At 44.2% G+C, this 18,061-nt stretch overlaps 1 long non-coding RNA gene across 1 annotated transcript in view; it reads right to left on the bottom strand.

Annotated features, from left to right (window-relative positions):
• The window catches only part of LOC123364580, a 123,687-nt gene that overhangs the window by 2,429 nt on the left and 103,197 nt on the right, over positions 1-18,061 (bottom strand). Inside the window, exon 3 of the long non-coding RNA XR_006577170.1 lies at positions 1,705-1,780. This is a non-coding gene — a long non-coding RNA (uncharacterized LOC123364580). The remainder of the gene's footprint in view (positions 1-1,704; positions 1,781-18,061) is intronic.

Raw genomic sequence — 18,061 nt, 5'->3', positions numbered from 1 at the left:
CCCGGCCCCGCAAGAGTTTTCCGGGCCCCCCGGAGCGAATGAAGGACCCGCTCCAGGGGCCCCAAAAACTCTCATGGGGGCCCCTGTGGGGCCCGGGGCTTGGGGCAAATTGCCCCTCTTGCCCCCCCCCTCTGGGTGGCCCTGCAGCCTCACACCCACGAACATAACTGAAAGCATTTGATCAATCACAGACATGTCACTCAGAGATGAGAGTCATCAGGATTTCTCTTCTAAAAGGGATGAAGAGTGACTAACATCACAACGTCTGCATAGCCAAATGTTTAAATACTCATGCGGTGCAGACTCCCTGTAAAGGTGTGGGCAGTCCCTGTGCACCCCCTTGCACTCCAGTACTGTGGATTATGGCGCAAACAAAGCCTCTGGTTAGGCTGGTCTCCTAGAGTATGTCTACACTGCAATAAAACGCCACAGCAGTGTGCCTCAGAGCTCAAGTCAGCATCTCCGGGTTCGCAGGGCTCAGGCGGTGGGGCTAAAAATAGCAATGTAGATGTTTGGGATTGGGCTGGAGGCCCACCCCCACAATGGAGCCTCAGAGCCCAGGCTCCCACCCAAGCCAGCCACAGCCCCGCTGCAGGTCTGCAGTGTAGGCCTAGAGCCTGAGAGAAAACAGTCGCCACCCACTGCAGCCTGCAGGTCTTCTACTCCCCTCTCTCTCCCTCTTAGCTTACTGTACTTCTTCCTATTTATATAGCCCAGAGGAGAGACTTTAAAGTGACCTTGCCAGCCCTAGGGCAGGGCAAAGCCTCCTTGGTTACACCCCAGGCTCCAGCCTGTCCCGTGAAGGCATAAAAATGTTATTAAAGCTAATGTTAAAACTATATCATACACAGCTTGAGAAAAGATCTGTACATCTGGGTATAGTGCTTAGATTATCCACAAATATAAAGTTTGTTTTTAAAAGTCATATGATACATAGAGTACATAATCAGCAATAACCCAAATTTAGGTGAATAGATTTAACAATATTGTTGAGATATTAGAATGCAAATACTCGGGTACATCACTCATGAGACGTTATATAGAGATTTGGTTGTGGAAAGCAAAATATATCAATGAGTGAAGACTGTCCCTCAGTAACTGAGAATTAGGGTAAGCTGTCCATTTAGAAAATACAATCTATCAGGGAAGTATTTCAGTTACTTTCCCCACTGCGCTTCTCCCTCCTTCACACTCCCATACAAATTTATTTAAAGTTAGGCAGAAGCAAACCAAATATACAAACAATTAGAGCTTTGTAGGCATGCCAAGCAATATTCACACAGCAAATCAGCTCAAGAGAAAATTTAATAATGATTAAGAATATTATTGGCACATAGAGGGAGGTCATTGCGTATGATGGATTTAAACATGAGCTTCCTGGGGAAGCTACAGAAAGAAGAAGGTCTGGCCATTCAAATGACATTTACCCAGGGCTTAATTTGTGCCAGGGTTTGCCAGGGCAGAGCCCCAGCACCTCTAGGCTTGGCAGTTCATAGCCCCAGCACCTCTAGGCTTGCTGCAGCAGTTATGAAAGTAAATATTTGCTTGAGCCCCGGCACCTAATTGCTTGAGTCCCGGCACCTCTTTCATTACATATTAAGCACTGCATTTACCTACACCTATAAAATGCTGTACTACTGTACTCCAACTAGAGTTAAGTGCCTCAGACCAAAAGATCTATGAAACAAGATCTATGAAACAAACCTTGTCATGCTGCACCTTATCCATGATAAATTCTTTTGCTTCACTTTCATCCCAGGTAAACTTCTAGGTAAGAGACCTTTCGAATTATGAAAAAAAGAAAATAAAAATTTGCAAGAAACTCTTTTAGAAGCTGTACTGAACAAGGGTTTTCATGCATTCTGCATTAAAACATACTCTGTATTACTCAAGAGTGAGAAAGTTCTTGCTGGCTATGGACATCATTGGTCACTCGTAAGTATTATTGTAGTCAGGCAGTAACCACAAATGAATCTTTCTGCATTTCTAGTGCAAAGGCAGTAAGGCCTGTGTAAAGGCTGATTCCCTACTCTGGCACTTTGAGTACAGAAGGTGGGGGCCCGCAAGGATTCTAAAAATAAATACTGGCCACTCCAAGATTATATTAAACTCCCAAGGTTACAGCTTTTCTCTGACCTTGGATGGGTAGATGCTGCCACCACCCAAGTGCAAAAACCCCTTTGAGAACTCAGGAAGGTGCACTTGGGAATTCCTTCCTGTGTGATACCCTCAAGACCTTTCGCCCATGTATCTTCTGGGGAAGAGCAAATACAAAAATTAAGAATCAAGAATAGCTTTCTTGAGGTCCAGCTTAAAGGTTACAAGCAAAACAAAAGCACCTGTGGTTAGTACAGAGGAGTTCACAAGCCATAAAGAAATAAAAGAGATAAACCTAATCGCATCTTCCTAGACATTTCCTGATCTACTTACATATCTGGGGTTTCAAAAGAGTAGTTTCTAGGTATGATCTGATGATTTTCATACCTGGCCCAAGGCTTTTCACCGCATAGCTCCATCCTTGTCTCTGCTCTCCAGGAGAACAACACAGACAGACAAAAGGGAAGTTTTTTTCCCAAGTTTAAAAAGTTCTAGCCTTCCCATTGGCTGTTTTGGTCAGGTGAGCACTCCCTCCCTTTTACCTATGGACTTTTTAAACCTTTACAGTTAAATCAAGTGGAGAACAGCTACTAACAGGGATTTTATAGCTAACTGGCTGGCTGGGTGTCCATAAAAGGGAACTACCCCTTCTTCCCCCTTCGTTTATCACAGCCTGGATTTAGGAAGGTATTTAACCACATGGTTAACTTTAAACACATGAATAGTTCCAGTGATTTCAATAGGATTACTTGCATGCTTAAAATCAGACATGTGCTTAAGTACCTTGCAGGATCAGGGCCTAAATGACGTCCTTCTAAACATGCAGCAATCGTATTACGCTTGTGCTTGTGCCCATTTCCATATTCTTTACAATTTTTGTCAGAGAAAAGGCTTTCCAAACTCTGTCATTTTTTGTTTCCAACACAATCTTTGGCAGAAGAGACAGCATCAGAAGTGTGAATGTTTTCATATTCTTTGAATTACTATAAAATGTTGTTTGCTCTAAGTACCTAGTCTTTTGATTTGCTAGCCCGTCCACTCCTGTCTCATGAGTTAACAAGACTGTATGCAGGAAGAGATGGAATGGCTAGCCAATTAAAATTAGCATAGGAAGATCAAAATAGTCCACCATGCCGCGATACAGTAATTTACAGACTTCTACCTAGTGCAATCATTGATAATATGTTCAGTTTAGACTTCAGCTGTAACCTTCCAGTGACCTACACCAATCATCTGATTTTGACTTTTTTTATAGCTTTGTCTTTTAAGTAACAACACTTTGATTTAAAACACCAATAACAGTGACAAATCCCTCTAATGAAATGTGGATGAATAAAAAAATACCAACTCATAAATTACACAGTCTTATGAAAAGGAGTCAGCATAATTTGAATGCATGTACACCCCTACCTCGATATAATGCTGTCCTCTGGAGCCAAAAAATCGTACCGCGTTATAGGTGAAACTGTGTTATATTGAACTTGCTTTGATCCACTGGAGTGCGCAGCCCTGCCCCACCCCCCGAGTACTGCTTTACCGCATTATATCTGAATTCATGTTATATCGGGTCACGTTATATCGGGGTAGAGGTGTATATATGCATTATGGCCTTCCCAAGCATAATTTCTGTGCTATAAAGGGTTAACTTCAGCAGGAAGGGCACTGTGCCACATTTCCTTATGACCCGCTTAAGACTCTGATACTCAGAGACAGGATCCCATTGTAAAGACTAAATACAGCTGGGTTTACTGTATTTCTTGTTAGTCGGATAAATAAGTTGTCCTAAAACTGCCTCATTCATCATTGAAATATTGCAGATTCAAGGTGCAAATGCAGGCGGCACAGCAGAACTGTATACGCTGTGTACAGCATGCTGCTTCTAGGCAGATGCAAGGACACACCTGACTTCATGTTTGCCATATATGCAATCTATGCCTGACATTCTGACCCCTCAAGGAAGCCCCTGCTTTTAACATTCAGTTCCTTTTCCTATTAAAGTGACATCACTCAAGCCTTTATATCTAGCAGTAGTTAGACTGAATGTTGGCTCTGGGGAATCCTGTTACAGAAATTAAAAACAACAAACAGAAGAGGTTCAAAACAGCCCTTTCCTCCTGAGTTCTGAAATGATCAGCAGCATTACATTAGCACCCAGTTCAGGGCCCATTGTCCTGGGCACTGCACATACACAAAAAGAGATTGCTGTCCTGAACAAACCAGCTCAAGAGCTACCTGCTGCTGACACAGAGGTGATCCCCTCAAGCAGGCGCTGATGTGGGAGCCAACTGGCAGTGTTGGTTCACAAATTGTTCTGCTGCTGTGCCAAGACCATCCCAAACTGTACGGCAGCACCATGGAGCCCTGTAATGAGGGTGTGATGGTGATCCAATGAGAGGGAGGCCAATGTCAGCTGTTTAAACTGCCTTGCTGAACTCTCTGCCATGTTCCCAACATATTGTGCAGGGAAACAGGAGACAGTTGAGCTGCTGGGTGAAGAAGCAGGTCTCCATTGTTCAGTGCAGAGGGAAACCTTGTCTGCTAGAGGAATGTCCTTCAAGTGGTACCCGCCATCCCAAATGCATATTTCCTCTTCCGAGTGTGGGAGTGGGAGCAGGAGACCTTTGGCTGCCCAACATCAGCAGCAGCTATTACTAAGTAACAGAAGTCTCCAACCCTCTCTAACGTGCTTCAGTGAAGATCCTCTCCCTTCCAAATCAAAGCCAGGCTGGCAGGATAAAGTTAACAGGGGAAAATATAATGGGAATTGTATTTTCCAAAGGGAAAGGATAAGTTGCAAAAGGGTCTCCCACTGGGAGCAGCAGAAGAGAGCACTAATCTCCTCCATGGAGGCAAAGAGACTGGGGAGGTTCAGCAAATATGCCAGCAGAGAGAACTCTCATTAAAAAGCAGAGTCCAGTCATTTGATTTCATTCACCTGGTCAGAAAGATCCCTGGGTTATGACTGTCCAGAGCAGCGCATCCAACACAGGAGAATGGGGGTCTGAAACTATAATTATTCCCTCGACACCAGTGAGCCTCCCCACTTCAGCAGGAGACTGAATAACCAACCTGTGAATGAATTCATTGACTTTTTTTTATTTTATTTTCTTGCTAAGTGCTGGAAACAGTCCACCTTAAAGAAATAAGTTAGGAAAATCAAATAAATGGAAGGAGAGCGCAGATAAGATTCCCTTACTTAATGTGTCAAGTAGTTTTAGAACGGGGCTCTGAAAAACAAAGAAAAAAGAATGTAATGCTGAATTTGGCTTCCACTATCCAAAGAACAGCTGGTGCATTTCTGCATGACTTAGCTTAATGTAACAAGATTGGAATTTTTAAGTTTCCAAGAAAAAATAATGAAGTGAAGTTAGTGTTAGCTTTCTGCTATCTGTACCAGTTACCCTTTGACACCTAGGAGCCAGCCATTTGAAAACCAGGATAATTAATTAGTAACAAAACAAAGGGAAGCATCAGCACCATGGCACAATACATTTATGTTCCGGTCTGTGAACCATCTGCATTCCAGACCTGGCCTTTTGAAGGGAGAGGGGCATTTCTTGACTCTCTAGGACCACAGCATCAGTATTGCACTAACATGAAAAAAAGAAATCAGGAGAGATATCTCCCACCCAGGGCTGGATTAACTCTCCTGTAGGTCACGGGCTATTCGATTTTTTGGGGCCCCTGCAGGTATGGGGTGGGAGAGCAGGCTCAGGGCTGGGGCAGGGGATTGCAGTGCAGGAGGGGGTGTGGGTGCAGGCTCCAACTGGGAGGAGCTTACCTTGGGTGGCTTCTGGTCAGCTGTGCAGCAGGGCTGAGGCAGGATCCCTGCCTGCCCTGGGTCCGTGCTGCTCTGCTCCCCGAGGTGGACAGCAGGCACCACCCCCGCAGCTCCCATTGGCTGAGGTACCTGGCCAATGGGAGTTGCAGAGCCAGCGTTGGGGGCAGAGGCAGTGCACAGAAATTACCTGAACGCCCCTCGCCTAGGGGCCACAGGGGTACATCGGCGAGCCGGCGCTCACAGCTCCAGACCCGGGGGGGCTTGCCGCGGGCTGGATGAAAAGAAGCAGCAGGCCACATCTGGCCCTCAGGCCTGCAGGGCCTCCCTTAGCCCGAGGTCCTGGTCTGCAGCCTCTAAAGCCCCTGCATTAATCTGGCCCTGCTCCCACCACATCGGGGACCATTCTCCAGTTCATCTCCTCACCATTGTGCTTAGAGCTGCAGCTGTGTTGCTGAAGTGTGAACATCTGCAGGCAGAAAGGGAGTGATTTAATCCAGACCATTACCAAATTGGTGTGTGGCAAAGAACAATCCAGAATCCTTTTCATGCAGACTCAACAATCCAACACAGAGCCAGCTCACGACAGTCACTGGTATATAAAAAAAGTGCCATACAACAAATATTTGCCATTTTGTACCTATACAGGCATGATGAAATCTTGGTCTGGGGTGGAATCCTAGCTCTATTCAAATGGCAAAACCTTTTGAAATGACTTCTATAAGGATTTTATCAAGTCCAATTCTGCAACCACTCCAAGTGTAGAACTTTTGCTGAAGAATTTCCTGCATAGAATAACTGCAGACTCAAGCACAATTTGACCAATAAATAACCTAACTCGTAGAAAGGTGCCTGCAGAAGATTTAATGTATAGAAAGACTGTTTAATAAGTACAGTCCTAATACCCAGGGCCGGTGCAACCCATTAGGCAACCTAGGCGGTCGCCTAGGGCACTAGCATTTGAGGGGCGGCATTTCGGGTCCTTCGGCAGCGACCGCAGCAGCCGGATCTTCGGCCGCCCCGGTCGTCATCGGCATTTAGGCGGAGGGAGCTGGGGCAGAGGGTGCGGGGAGGGCCGCCTGCAGCAAGTAAGGGGGGGGTGCGGCACGCAGGGGAACTCCCCACCCCAGCTCACCTCTGCTCCACTTCCTCCTCTGAGCACACCGCCCTGCTCTGCTTCTCTCCTCCCAAGCTTGCCGCGCCAAACAGCTGATTGGCGCCACAAGTCTGGGAGGTGGGAGAAGTGGAGCAGCGACGGCATGCTCGGGGAGGAGGCGGAGCAGAGGTGAGCTGGGGCGGGGAGCTACCTCATGGCTCCCCAGGCCGGGGGAAGCTGCTGGGGGGTAGGAACCTCAGGCCGGCGGGGCGGGGGCGGGAGAGCTGCCTCAGTGCTCAGAGAGGGGGAAGGGGGGGCACAAGGTGGAAGTTTCACCTAGAGCGCGAAACATCCTTGCACCCGCCCTGCTAATACCTTGCGTATCACTGGGGTATCTGAGCACCTTCTCCTGTCCATGTCAGAGTACTGCTTGGTGGCAGGACCGGAGGTCCTTTATTTCAGGAATTCAGCCTGAAGAGCAGTAAATCTGCCTTGGGGAAAAATGACTTTTACGTTGACAGGGCTATATGTGTTTAATAGAACACTTAACTATTTACAAAAAAAAACAAAAAAAACCAGACAGACAGAAGAAAGAACCTGATCTGGATTTTTTCTGTACCTTGTTGAAACAAATTCCCCCTTCAGGTAAGATGATTGAGAAGATTGTGTCAAAGCAGTCACTTATGGTATTATCTAGATCAGTGCTTCTCAAAGTCAGGCCGCTGCTTGTTCAGGGAAAGCCCCTGGTGGTCCGGGCTGGTTTGTTTACCTGTTGCGTCCGCAGATTTGGCCAATCACGGCTCCCACTGGCCATGGTTCGCTGCTCCAGGCCAATGGGGGCTGCGGGAAGGGCGGCCAGCACACCCCTTGGCCCACGCTACTTCCCACAGCCCCCATTGGCCTGGAGCGGTGAACCAGTGGGAACTGCGATCGGCTGAACCTGCAGACACAACAGGTAAACAAACCGGCTCGGACTGCCAAGGGCTTTCCCTGAACAAGCGGCGGCCTGACTTTGAGAAGCACTGATCTAGAGCCCTACACCTTTGACACCTTTTAAGCCTGAGCATGGCATAGTCACTTCAGTATTCTTGTTGGCTGATGATCGTCTCTTGGACATAGAGGTCATGTCAATTCTTCAGCACTGTCAGCAGCCTTCAGCACATGGCCCAAGAGGTTGCAAACATTTGGGACCTTGCCCAGATGCTCATTCTTACACTTAGGAGCCCCAGACTTTATTTTCTGAAAGAAGTAATGTCCTGACTTTCAGGAGTACTGAGACCCCACAACCCCAGAAAAAATCAATGGGAATAGTAAGTGTGACATTACACACAATATTCTTTATGGAAACATGCATTTGATATGGATATGACAACTGATCTGTACTTTATGCAAGGTGGCTCATGTAAGATATCATTGGATAGGTTATGATTTACTGGATGTGATTATCCAATTTGTATGCCTGTATCATTTCTGTATCTGAAGTTAGGAATATTGACTATGTATCTGTATTTCAAATGGATTACTTCGGGTGTCACCCCCAACTAGCCCTTCAGGTACAACAATGAGAAAACCAGACAGTGCTAATGGCCCATTCGCAAAGACAATGGACTGTAAAAGAGGTTAGTCTTCCTGTGGATGCTCGAGACAGCCTACGAGTAATGGCTGCCACAGCCTTGCAGAGACATGGGTCCAAGGCACCTGGTACTGGACACCCCTCCTCCCCTTTTGGGGTGCCAGTGTTTTTCCACTGGAAGACAAAGGGTTCCCCACCTTACACAAGAGCTATATAAGGCAGGGGAATTACATCATCGAGGTTCTCCTCAGGTGACAGAGAATGCATCACATCCTTATATGTAAGTTGTTACAATCTTTAATTATCCTTACTGTTAAAAATGTTCTCCTTATTTATAGTCTAGGGCCTTGGCTACACTTGCAAATTTGCAGCACTGCAGCAGGGTGTGAAAACACACCCTCTCCAGCGCTGCAAAGCGCCAGTGTGGTCAAAGCCCTAGCGCTGCGAGCGCGGCTCCCAGGGCTGTACGTTATTCCCCACAGGGAGGTGGAGTACGGACAGCGCTGGGAGAGCTGGACTAGATCTGGTATACTGGACTAGATCAGGGCTGGAAGGTGAAGTGAGATACATTCAGGCTTTGGCTACACTTGCACTTCAAAGCGCTGCAGCGGCAGCGCTTTGAAGCGCTAAGTGTAGTCAAAGCGCCAGCGCTGAGAGAGAGCGCTGGGAGAGAGCGCGGCAGCGCTTTGAAGTGCAAGTGTAGCCAAAGCCTGAATGTATCTCACTTCACCTTCCAGCCCTGATCTAGTTCAGTATACCCTGCTCTGTTCAGGATTCAGTTTAGAACTTTCAGTTGACTTTGAGATGAAAATTATTTGTTGCCCTAGAACAAATGTTGAGTAAACCCAGTTTAATGAAATCTTTTGAATTATGAAGGAAGGAAGCCCCGTAGACTGATGGAACGTGTAGTCAGGTTCCTGCTCATTATACCACTGAGTGTGCAGATAAAATGAGTCTATTTCTAACATTCCTTCTTGAGTAATCAAAGGCTTTCCAAACAAGTAGAGTAGGGCTTTGAGTGGGAAAAATCTTCCTTGTGTCATTCCCTCCCCTCCATTTGGGCTTTTGAAAGGCTTCTCTTAGACCTATTACATTCAAGCCATACAGAATTTTTCAGCAAATATGCAACTGTCCACCAATAGAGAGTGGCACCAAATTTCAGCTGCTGAAGAACCACAAATTCTCTCCTAATATGACTGTGCCTCTTCCATCAGGCATCAAGGCAGTTAAAAGGGCTGGATTCATTAATCAGATCCCCTTATTGAATTTGGATTCCCTATCCAGCCAAAGGCCAGCTGAGGGTGATCAACTTTATACACAATTCATGTGCCCTTTCTTGAATACAGTTATATGAACAAACTATTAGCATTCATCAGATCAGAACAGAAACTCGAAAGAATGCAGTGCAACAGACTACATGCAACTATGGGTATGCAAAATTATGATTTATGTAAATAAAGCCTGCCAGCAGCTAGACTTTCCCCTTCCTCCTATAGGGGGAAGCACTGAGTTCTGTTCCTGTAATCCTTCTAGCTCTGTGACTTACACTAACTACACTACTGCTACCAGTGTGCTGCCAGTCTTTTCTTTCTTCTTACACCTTAGCTTTAGCCGCTGTGCTTCTGAAGTCACTACTGTGGCATAACCATTACTGCACCATCCCCATAATACTCTCATTTCCTCTACTTAGGTAATTCCAGGGTGTCCACATTACCATCCTTACATACCTCAGGGAATTAAAATGACAATTGCCCTAATCATAATGCCACTATCAGGAGACAGAATTGCACTCATTTCCACCAAACCTCCTTTCGAAGCATGCCATGCAAAAGCAAATATGTGCAATACCACTTCACTGCACAGGAGGGATAATTCAATAGACTTGGGAAATAGTGAGCCAAATTCTGGGTTGCCTTACTGGTCACTCCGTGTAAACTCACTGATGTCAGTGGCATAAATCAATCACTGATAAGTCAGCACAGAATTTAGTCCAATGGCTTTCAGTCTACAGGCCTGCTTAATGGCAGCAGATACTGGTTTCACATCAAGACAACACTCACCGCACACTGTGCACTTGATTCTGCAGCTGCCCTGCACCCTGTCTGTGTCTGTAAATCAAAATCAATCAAACTTCACTGCATCAGCAACAAATCAATCACTGTGGGCTCTATTTGACTATAAAACAAGGATCCTGTGGCTAAAGTAACTGCCCTGACAAGGCAACTATATGTGACACATGTGGATGAGAGAAAGAGAAGGAGGGTTTCTTTTCATATATGTTTGCTATATTTCATAGAGAAGGAATATTTTATTTCCTAAGATTTTTCCTAATCACAGTCACTTGGTATTGGACTGCACACATCTGCGGTCTGCAGAAAGGATGTACCAGTGGAAAATAACATTTCCCACATGCCAGAGTTATCCAAAAGTGAATCAAAGCATTACAATCCTCTTTCCTTATTATCTCCATGCATTTTATGCTATATTAATAATCATACCTTTTCTGAATACAAATGAATGCAAATGTCAGAACCGGAATACAAATGTCAGGGCAGATAATATGCAACTTGTGCTTCTTATAACACAGGATTATAATACAAATATCCCTCCAGCCTTCACCCATTTGCCCCTGAAGAAACAAAAATTAAATAATTCAGACTTTTCACAAAGCCTGATATTCCCTTCAGGTATAGTAGGTAGGTAAAGGATTCAATTCTTTTGTTTCCTTTTCTATCATTCAGTTTTTTTTAATTGTGGTGTTGTTACTGTAAAACTGAAGTGTTACACAAGACAGAGAGCTTGGCAGCCTTCCCACAATCCTCAGCATGTGGGAATAGAAAGTAACAAAGTGTTAACACCTGCCAACTGGTGGTTAGGTGTAAATGTCTCTGTTAACAACAAACACTGCTGCTAGCAGTCATCAGAGCAAAGCAGCAAATCTGTTCCCTTCTCCTATGTGGAAAACACCAAACAATAACAAAAAATGTCACCTAATTGCTTGATTAAGATGTATCAATCCTGGAAACTGCTGATCTAGAACATTGAATCTCTGCCATTTACCTCACTCTTGATTAAACAGAATTGTTTAAAACCAGCTATTGTGCAGGCAGAATCTCAGAGCAAAGCACGCCATCCAGAGAGTTGCGACACTGAAACTTTTTACAGAGAAGAAATGAAATCAGGGCCAAATCCTGTCAGCTGTTTCACAAATGCTTAAATTGCTAAAACCCTCTGGCTAAGAAGATAATGAGAGGGGAGAAAAGCAGGAAAGGGATTAGGGATTTGGCAACACCTTGATATATAGATAAAAAAAGTGCCATGTGGTTTTCTGAAAAATTTTAGATCTTTTACTCTGAAAAAAAAAAAGTTGTTGGATGGGGAAGGGAATGTGGATGAGGAAGTCCTCTTTTAAGGAAATGAGGGCTATGAATGCAATTAAAAGTAGATGTTTCTATCAATTATTTTATGGGCAGACACTCAGCTATTGGCACAGCTCTACTGGCTGCTCTGATTTAGACCTGCAGATCTGGCCCTTCATCATTCCTCATGTTAAAGGTCAATCAATAATGCTTATTCTCAGACTTTACTGTCCCCCAGGCTAAATCAATCTGTTAGGCTTTGTTCCTTGGGCAATACTCTCAATTCTTCTCCTCAGGATCCCCTCTCTATTCCTTGCCCAATAATTTCCCAACCTGCAGTGGGGTGAGCCATGATCACTGACACCAAGGGATTAAATGACACTAAAAAGCTCTAAGAAGGCTTAGATGCCTGAGTGAAATCCTGAACATGCAAATGAAATCATACTTCCCTCAGATATATACCTACTATCCATTTCTGCCTCAATGTAACTAGGTATTCTGTAGAGTTGGCTGAAAAATTCCAATAATTTTCCATGAGAAATTTTTATTTTAATCCTCCCCCACCCAAATTTCCCATGAATACTCTTTGGTTTCTCATTGAAATAAAAATCAAATCCCAAAACATTTTCCATTTCCGAAACCATTTTTGGTTTAAAAAATAGTTTTTGAAAACCAAAAACTGAACATTTTTAATTAAAAAAAAACAAAATAGGCAAATTTCAATTGAAGAAAAAAAACTTAAAAAATTTGCTGTAATAAATTTTTTTTAAAAATTCAGTGAAAAAATGTCAACCAGCTCTAATATTTGCCTTAAATTTTCAAAAAAGGAGTATGTTATTCCTCAGACAACCAGAGGTACCTAGCTAATCATTTGCTTTTACAAACCCAGTGCCTGCAATTAATAATTGCATACACAAATTGAGTAATTACAGTTGTATTTTTCTGAAAATCTATTTCTCAGACTGTCAGTTCCTTGGAGCACGATTGTGTCTCCGCTGGGTTCTATATAGCAGTGGTGGGCAACCTAAGTAGTTCACCATTCCCAGCCAATGGGAGCTGCGGGAAGCAGTGACCAGCACGTCCCTGTGGCCCACGCTGCTTCCCGCAGCTCTCATTGGCCGGGAACGGCGAACCACGGCCACTGGGAGCTGCAGGCAGCCATGCCTACAGATGGTCACTGTAAGCAAACTGTCTCGCGGCCTGCCAGCGGACTACCCTGAAGGGCTGTGTGCGGCCCGCGGGTCACCAGTTCCCCACCACGGCTCTATAGCATTCAGCATACTTTTAGTGTTCTACATCTAATAAATAAATAAATAAATAGTTAATAGCAATACAGTTCCTTCTGCACAATTCTCTCTACTCTTTTCTCTCTACTCCCTATTTCTAGGTGCTCTTAACCACAAACATGGCTGTCACAGTTCAGGGCAAATGCACCTGTATTCCCCTTCCATGCTCCACCATGCACACCCACTTTTAGGTTTCCGGCTCCCAGCTATTCCTCTCTTGGGCAGAGACCTACATCTCTCTCCTTCCTGTCCTTTCCAGCTGCACAGTTCCCTGCCTACACCGTGATATCCCAGCAAGGTCGATGGCATTACACTGTTCATAGCCTCTGGAAAGAAAGCAAAGCTCAGGTACTGGTCCATTGTCTGAGCTTTGATTTCTCTCCAGAGGCTATGAACAGTGTAATGCCCCTCAGTTATGTTACCATACAGCTCTTTATAAGCAAGCAGATTTATTCTTCAGATGAAAGCATTACAGAGAAAACATTAAACACAATAAAATAAACCTACATGCATGCTAAAATTTTTTTTTACCAGAAATCACCCCAACTCCAGCCTCAGGCTCTGATAGGTGTCAGTCCTTCAGAACCCATGACTGGGTTTTCTCCATGATTACAAGTTCATAACTGTCTCAGAAGCAGAACCCCAAAAGGGCAGATTACCTTATTTCTATAAACAGTTTGGGCCTTTGATCTCCAAACTTTGGGAATAGGTCAAGAAGACAATCACTCTTTCTTCAGGGCATAGCTTTAACAGGCTGGGTTTTTGCATAACTGGAGGTTAGAAATGTGCATTCACCACCATCTCAATATTCCCCAGGAAAACCATTTAAAGCTTTTTGTTCCAAAAATCCATTCTTGTTTGGCCCATTGTTCAATATAGTCCTTTGAACCCTCAGGTCTCATATCTCCCACCCTGAGAGGTTACATACAATCCTGGTCCACAATAATACACACGCCATTTATTTAATATAATGGACCCCAAAGATGTTTTTACTTTATTTAAGAAGGTATCTCAAGGATATGGCAAGAAATTACTATATCTGTTACAATGGCATCAAAAATCACCTGTACGCCAGCGACTCACAGATCTGCCTCTCTACTGAAGACCTGTCTTCCTCCGGTCAGTCTCATATCTTGGCCTTTTTTTCTGATATTTCTTTATGGATCACCAGTGGGTAATTTAACCTCATCAGGACTAAACCCAAGCTTTAGATCTTCCCTCACAAAACCTTCACCTCCCCTCAATTTCTCTACTACCACCTCACTGAGGGCCATGACATGGGCATGATCTTTGATTTAGGTCTCTCTTTTGACCCTCTGCCTACATAATATTACAAAGATTTGGCCTTTCTGGCGCTTGTTCAGGCTGTCATCTACTCGTACTTCAACAGCTGTAATCTTCTATCTGGCCTTGACTCATCATCTTAGCTCTGGGCACATCAACTTCTCTTTGTATCCCTCTACTGGGTCCTTCTCTCCACTGTATCAAACACGTTCCTTGTCTTTATCTTTAAGGCACTCTCCATCTAGCCCCACCTTATCTACTAGTTGATCAAGCTATCAACAGCCACCTGTCAAAGATAGCAGAATCAAGCTCTCACCAGTCTGCTTCTCCTTCATGCATTTGTGTTTTCTTCTGTCTGCCTCTCATTCATGGAAAAAACTCTCCAACCAAAGTTGTAAAGCTACCACCATAGTCTCCTATAAATTCCTCCTTAAAACCTACCTCTGCTGTGATGCTCACAAAATCACACCCGTTTAACATTGGCTAGGCAAATGGCAAGATGTCACCTCTACTTTTTTCTGTTGTCTTTATCGCTATGTCATTGTTCTGTCCCACTCGTACTCTGTCCATTTTGTCAACTTGTTGTGTCCTGTTTGCCATCTAGGTTAGGAGCTTTCTGGGGTAGGGACCGTTACGTTTATCATTTGTCTGTACAGCACCTAGCACAATGAAGCCCTGATGCTTGAAGGGGATTCTTAGGTGCTATTGTTAAAGATATAGTCAATGTAAAAAACAAAACAAAGTGGAAATGCTAGTAGGTATGGCAGCCAGCACTCTGACCACTCTACTTGTATGTTATATCCCTTTCCCCCACTCTATGTCCTTCACCTCCTCTCCCCGATGACAAATGCTTTGGGGCAGAGAAAGTTTTGTTTTCTCTGTGTTTGGAAAGCACACGATAGACACTATCACATTCTAAATAATAACCCCACTAATAATCCAGAGTGTGAGTGTCTGGAGGCAGAGGATCTAAATCCAAAGAAAGAACGTATGGGATAGTGGTTAAAACACAGGCCTGGAGATCTGGGTTCTATCCCTGATTTTGACACTGAGTTTCTGTGATCCTAGCAAGTCACGTGGGAGGAGATCTTAAAGGAACAAAGAGCTATCAGGTGCCCAAAATGTCACTGAGTGTTACGCACACAACATGCATGTGTCCCTTTGAAAGTCTTCCTATTATCCCTCTTTGTTTGTCAGTCACTGTCTGTAATTTTGGGCTAATGATAAAACTGAATTCATAACACTGTGCCTGGCTCACATTGGTGTTATCAGTCCTTCACTTTCACAAACTCTAATCCACTGACTTTTTTAAAAAAAATCTTTTCCCAGAGGAAAAAGCAGCATTTTCTTTTTTAGCAGGGGCAGCTTTAATGGTGATCTTTTATACGGGGATGTGCAGATGGTGACTTAGATCTACACCTACATGTTACTTTCCCATTAGGTTAACAGCAGCCAATCTAGAAATGTTTGCTACTGTTATTTATCTGGGCAGAAGCAAGTCACAACTGGCACAATATCAACCCCAAAGTGAAAAAATAAAAATAGAGCACTTGAAATATACTGCAGACAAAGTGAACATCAGCAAAAGGGGACAAGAACTCACTGCGCTGTATCCCATTCACCCTGCTCTCTAGCTAACTACAGAAAGTATGTCTACGCTGCAATTAGACACCCGCGGCTGGCCCGTGCCAGCTGATTCAGGCTCGTGGGGCTCAAGCCAAAGGTCTGTTTAATTGCAGTGGAGCTATTTGGGCTCAAGCTGCAGCCCAACCTCTGGGACCTTCCCACTTCACAGGGTCCTAGAGCCCAGCTTCCAGCCTGAGCTGAAATGTCTACTCCACAGTTAAACAGCTCCTTTGCCCAAGCCTTGTGAGCCCAACTCGGCTAGCATGGGCCAGTTGTGGGTATCTAATTTCAGTATAGACATTCCCTGGGTGTCTTGTATTTAATGGGCTAGATCGTACAATTCACAAAGCCTTACAGAGGGGTTACTGTGAGGTTGCACTTTCCTTTGGGGGAGCATCCCGAGAGATTACGCTTCTGGAGATAGTCTTCCCAAGACTGGGGCACAAGGCGCGATGTACTCTGCTCCACCCTAATCCTCTATACATGACATACCTTTATAGAGCTTTCCCTCACCTTGCCATAGCACTATAAAGGCCGATATTGGTAGCCTAGGCATCGGTAAAGAGCAGATGTGAAATGCACATGCTGGCTGATGATGAGATGAAGACCCACATGTCTACTCATCTCAATAAAATTCAATCAGATACTTAATGAAGAAATTAATAACATTTGAAAGCATTTTTTTAAATACTGCTGATGAGGGCACTAGATGCTAATGGATGTCTACTGAAGCCTCTTGGTACTTCTCCTTTGCACACCCCTCTGATTTGTCTGGTGAGGATTCTTTCTTGGCAATCTGTTCCTAGGACCAATAAAATAACTAGTCCCGTTCCCAATCCATTTACTGCATCCAGTTCTTGAGAACACAGCATATTTTATTATGAAGAAGTGGAAGGATGGTCTTGTGGTTAACACACTGGGCTAGGACTCAGGAGATCTGGCTTCTATTCTTGGTTCTGCAACAGACTTCCTGTGTGACCTCTGAAGTCAACTAACGTCTCCATGCCTCTTTTTCTATGGGCTTGTCCACACTTACCGTACTGCAGCTGTGCCACTGTAGCTCTTAGTGAAGATGCTACCTACGCTGATGGGAGAACACATTGGTGTATGTGCTCCATCTCCCCGAGAGGCGGTTGTGATGGGCTGGATCACAGAAACCCCCTTGGGAACTGCCATCTGATGTGCCAAGACTACTTCTGCCCCTGCTTTCCCTGCCAGCTTAGGACTCCAGCATCCTGTCTTGCTGAGCCAGAAATGCCCGTCTGCTCCAGCACCAACCCAGGATCTGAATTACATTCCCCAAAGCTGCTTAACTGAAAGCAGCTTACAGAAGTGTTCCTGTCTTTAACACTCAGATGCCCAACTCCCAATGTGGTTTAAACCCCAAATAAATCTGTTTTACCCTGTATAAAGCTTATACAGGGTAAACTCACTAATTGTTTGCCCTCTATAACACTGATAGAGAGATATGCACAGCTGTTTGCCTCCCCACACACGAGGTATTAATACATACTCTGGGTTAATTAATAAGTAAAAAGTGATGTTATTAAATACAGAAAGTAGGATTTAAGTGGTTCCAAGTAGTAACAGATAAAACAAAGTGAATTACCAAGTAAAATAAAATAAAACACGCAAATCTAAGCCTAATACAGTAATACAATTGAATACAGATAAAATCTCACCCTGAGAGATGTTTCAATAAGTTTCTTTCACAGACTGGACACCTTCCTAATTTGGGCACAGTCCTTTCCCCTGGTCATCAAGATTCCAAACCAACATTAATGGCCTACACTTTGCATAATTACAATAGGCCCTCAGAGTTATATTTCATATTTCTAGTTTCAGATACAAGAGTGATACATGTATACAAATTGGATGACCACACTCAGTAGATTATAAACTTTGTAATGATACCTTACAAGAGACCTTTTGCATGAAAGGTTAGCATATTTTCATGAAATC

Source organism: Mauremys mutica, chromosome 2 (genome assembly GCF_020497125.1).
Source record: "Mauremys mutica isolate MM-2020 ecotype Southern chromosome 2, ASM2049712v1, whole genome shotgun sequence".
Taxonomy (NCBI): domain Eukaryota; kingdom Metazoa; phylum Chordata; order Testudines; family Geoemydidae; genus Mauremys; species Mauremys mutica.
This window is presented reverse-complemented; position numbering and strand designations above follow the sequence as displayed.